The sequence below is a fragment of the Schistocerca serialis genome, chromosome 6 (assembly GCF_023864345.2).
Source record: "Schistocerca serialis cubense isolate TAMUIC-IGC-003099 chromosome 6, iqSchSeri2.2, whole genome shotgun sequence".
NCBI lineage: Eukaryota > Metazoa > Arthropoda > Insecta > Orthoptera > Acrididae > Schistocerca > Schistocerca serialis.
The window spans coordinates 500,542,911-500,547,145 of NC_064643.1; the positions used below are offsets into that span (position 1 = coordinate 500,542,911).

Consider the following 4,235-nt stretch of genomic DNA (forward strand, 5'->3'; position numbering starts at 1 on the left):
AGTTCAGTGATAGGGTTGATCTCATCAGAATCGCCAACAAATCAACACCGACAACGTAGTTCAGATAAACATACAGACTTCGAAAGCTGAAGATAAAAGTGTATGAGGATATTGAATGGATAATTCAGTACGTGAAGGGACATGAAAATCTAATAGTCATGGAGGACTGGAATGCAATTCTAGGGGAGGGAGCAGAAGAAAGGGTTATTGGAGAATTTAGGCTTGGTAATAGGAATGAGAGAGGAGAAAGACTAATTGAGTTCTGCAATAAATTTCAGAGGCTGATACTGTATTCGAGAATCACGAGAGGAGGAGTTATACTTGAAAAAGGCCGGAAGATACGAGAAAATTTCAGGTTAGATTACAGATAGTGGACTGTAAGGATCACCCCCGAGCAGATATAGTCAGACCACACTTTAGTAATGATGAAGAGTAGGCTGAAGTTTAAAATACTAGTCAGGAAGAATCAACGCACAAAGAAGTGGAACATGGAAGTACTAAGGAATAAAGAGAAACTCTTCAAATTCTCTAAGAGTACAGATACTGGATTAAGTAATGACTCAGTAGGCAGTTCAGTTGAAGAGGAATGGACATCTCTAGAAACGGTAATCCCAGAAATAGGAAAGATAAAACATAGGTACAAAGGAGATAGCTGCGAAGAAACCATGTAAAACTTAAGAAATACTTCAGCTGATCGATGAAAGAAGGAAGTACAAAAATTTTCAGGGAAATTCAGGAATACAAGAATACAAGTCGATGAGGACTGAAATAAATAGGAAGTGCAGGGACGCAAAGACGAAATTACTGCAAGAAAAATGCGAAAAAACAAAAAAAAGAAATGATTGTCGAAAGGACTGACTCAGCAAACAGGAAAGTAAAAACAACCTTCGGTGAAATTAAAAGCAACCGTGGTTACATTAAGAGTGCAACTGAAATGTCACTGTAAAATGCAGAGGAGATAGCAGATAGGTGGAAAGCGTACGGTAAAGACCTCTATGAGGTGAAGACTTATCTAATGACGTGATAGAAGAAAAATAGGAGACGAAATAGAAAAGATAGGTGAACCATTATTAGAGTCAGAATTTGAAAGCTCTTTGGAAGACTTAAGATCAAAAAAAAAAAAAAAAAATGGTTCAAATGGCTATGAGCACTATGGGACTTAACATCTGAGGCCATCAGTCCCCTAGAACTTAGAGCTACTTAAACCTAATTAACCTAAGGACATAACACACATCCATGACCGAGGCAGGATTCGAACCTGTGACAGTAGCGGTCTCGCGGTTCCGGACTGAAGCGCCTAGAACCGCTCGGCCACACCGGCCGGCACTTAAGATTAAAGAAGGCAGAAGAAACAGAAGACATTCCAGCAGAATTTCTGTAATAGTTGGGGGGGGGGGGGGGGAGCGGCATCAAAATGACTATTCACATTGCCGTCTGGAATATATGTTGTATGAGTCTGGCGATGCACCATCTGTTTTTCGAAATATCATCCACACAGTTCCAAAGATTGCAATAGGCGACAAGTGCGAGAATTATCGCAAAATCAGCTTAACAGTTCATGCATCCAAGTTGCTGACAATAACGATATATGGAAGAATGAAAAAGAAAATTGAGGATGTGTTAAACGACGACCAGTTTGGCTTTAGGAAAGGTAAAGGCACCAGAGAGGCAATTCTGACGTTGCGGTTGATAATAGTAGCTAGACTGAAGGAAACTCAAAATACGTTCATAGGATTTGTCGCTCTGGAATAGCGTTCGGCAATGTAAAGTGGTGCAGGATGATCGAACGTCTGAGAAAAATAGCGGTGAGCTGCAGGGAAAGACGGGTAAGATACAATTTGTACAAGGGCCAAGAGGGAACAGTAAGTGTTCCGGCGTAACGTCAAGCGCCGGCACGACGATCAAGAACGGAAGTGCAGAGAGGGCTGTGAGACGACATCAGTACGCTGACGAACCGGACACTAAGGCAGGAGCAGCATCTACAAGAAGAGAACACAAGCGCCACGCCGCGGCCGGAGTGGAAGTAGAGCCGTCATATAAACGCTACAGCAGTAACTTACGAATTGTATTATTTTGCTTGCATTGAAATTGTATCTACCAAAGGACATTGATTATTTGCATGTCGCCATTTGCTTGCGAAACACCTTTGTGAACACGTGAAGTTAAGTATTGTCAATTTATCTTCACAGTCATTTGCAGAGTATGGATGTAGATACAGAATCAGCGGTAAATTTTCTAGATCACAGATCCGAGCATCAATTTAATCTTGATCTTAGTGGTTTAAGGCAACGGCCTTGCCGCAGTGGATACACCGGTTCCCGTCAGATCACCGAAGTTAAGCGCTGTCGGGCGTGGCCGGCACTTGGATGGGTGACCATCCGGGCCGTCATGCGCTGTTGCCATTTTTCGGGGTGCACTCAGCCTCGTGATGCCAATTGAGGAGCTACTCGACCGAATAGTAGCGGCTCCGGTCAAAGAAAACCATCATAACGACTGGGAGAGCGGTGTGCTGACCACATGCCCCTCCTATCCGCATCCTCAGCTGAGGATGACACGGCAGTCGGATGGTCCCGATGGGCCACTTGTGGCCTGACGACAGAGTGCTTTTAGTGGTTTAAAGTAAATTTTGCAATTAACTTACCTTTTTCTACATTTAAAGCCCGCTCCCATTCATCACACCAACTAGAGTCATCTTGTATCTTCCTACAGTCATTCAATTTCGACGCCTTCGCTTACACCACCATCAGCAAACAACCGCAGATTGTTGCCCACCATGTCCGCCAGATCATTTATGTATGTATAAAGTAATAACTGTCCTATCACACTTCCCTGTGGCACTCCTGAAGATACTCCTCCGATGAAAACTCGCCGTCGACGAAACATATTGGGTTCTATTACTTAAGAAGTCTTCGACACACACACATCCAGGCACCTCCGTTAACATTCTGCAGTGGGATACCGTCTCAAATGCTTTTCGGAATTCTAAAAATTTGAATCGGCCTGTTGTCCTTCATCCATAGTTCGGAGTATATCATGTGAGAAAACAGCAAGCTGAGTTTCACACGGGCGATGATTTCTAAAACCATGCTGATTCGTGAACATAAGCTATTCGTTCTCTAGGAAATGTATTGTATTCAAACTCAGAATATGTTCTATAATTCTGCAGCAAATCGACGTTGAGGATATTGGTCTGTGATTATGCGTGTCCTTTCTTTCACCCTTCTTACGCACAGGAGTCACCTGCGCTTCCTTCAGCTGCTTGGAACTTTGGACAGGACGAGAGATTCGCGATACGTGAAGGCTAAGAAAGAGGCGAGTGCAGTGGAGTACTCTTTGCAGAACCGGACTGGAGTTCTATCCGGACCTGGCGGCTTATTTATTTTCAACTCTTTTTGTAGTTTTTCTACGCCAGGGATGCCTATTAAAATGTCGTCCATACGGGAGTCTGTGCGATGATCAAACGACGGCATGTTTGTACGATTATCTTGAGTGAACGATTTCTTACACGTGAAATTTGAAACTTCGGTTTTCGTTTTGCTCTCTTTTACTGCCACACCAGACTGGTTAACGGGTGCCTGGATGGAAGCCATCGACCCGCTTAACGATTTTGCATAGGACCAGGATTTTCTCAGGGTCTCGACCAGATATTTCGCTAGTATCATACTAGTTGGTAATCACTGTGTGCTCCGCGCATAGATCTGTTCACAGAAACACGAATATTTATTAATTTCCGCCTGTAGTCATTTCCGCGACCTCTTTTGAAGCGACAGTGCAACTATCTTTGCTTCCTCAGCGTTTTCCAAAGTTCGCTGCTAAACCACAATGGGTCGTTTCCGTCCTTAATCCACTTACTAGGACATACTTGTCCAGAGCACGATTTACAGTTTGCTTTAACTTTGTCCGAAATTCATCTTTGTCCATCGAACTGGAACTAAATGATTGCAGTTCATTGTCTGAGATGCTAACAACTGTTTATCTGCTTTCTCTAACAAAATACTCTCTTAGCCTTCTCGACTGATTTATTAACTTTAGTGACCACGGTCGGTATGGTAACATCATGATCATTAATCCCCATCTTTGTACCGACGCTGTCGGTAACTTCTCTCCTGTTTGTACCTACAAGGTCTAAGATATTTCCGTTGAGTGTGGGCTGTCGAACAAGCTGCTCAAGACAGTTTTCGGAAAAAAGTGTTCAAAAGTACTACGCAAGAGTGTCTGTCTGTCTTCAGTTCCCT

General features: G+C 43.2%; 1 pseudogene; it reads left to right on the forward strand.

Moving 5' to 3' along the window:
- Nucleotides 1–2,284: 2,284 nt before the first annotated feature.
- On the forward strand, nucleotides 2,285–2,402 carry LOC126485275 (5S ribosomal RNA; annotated as a pseudogene).
- The last annotated feature ends 1,833 nt before the right edge of the window (nucleotides 2,403–4,235 follow it).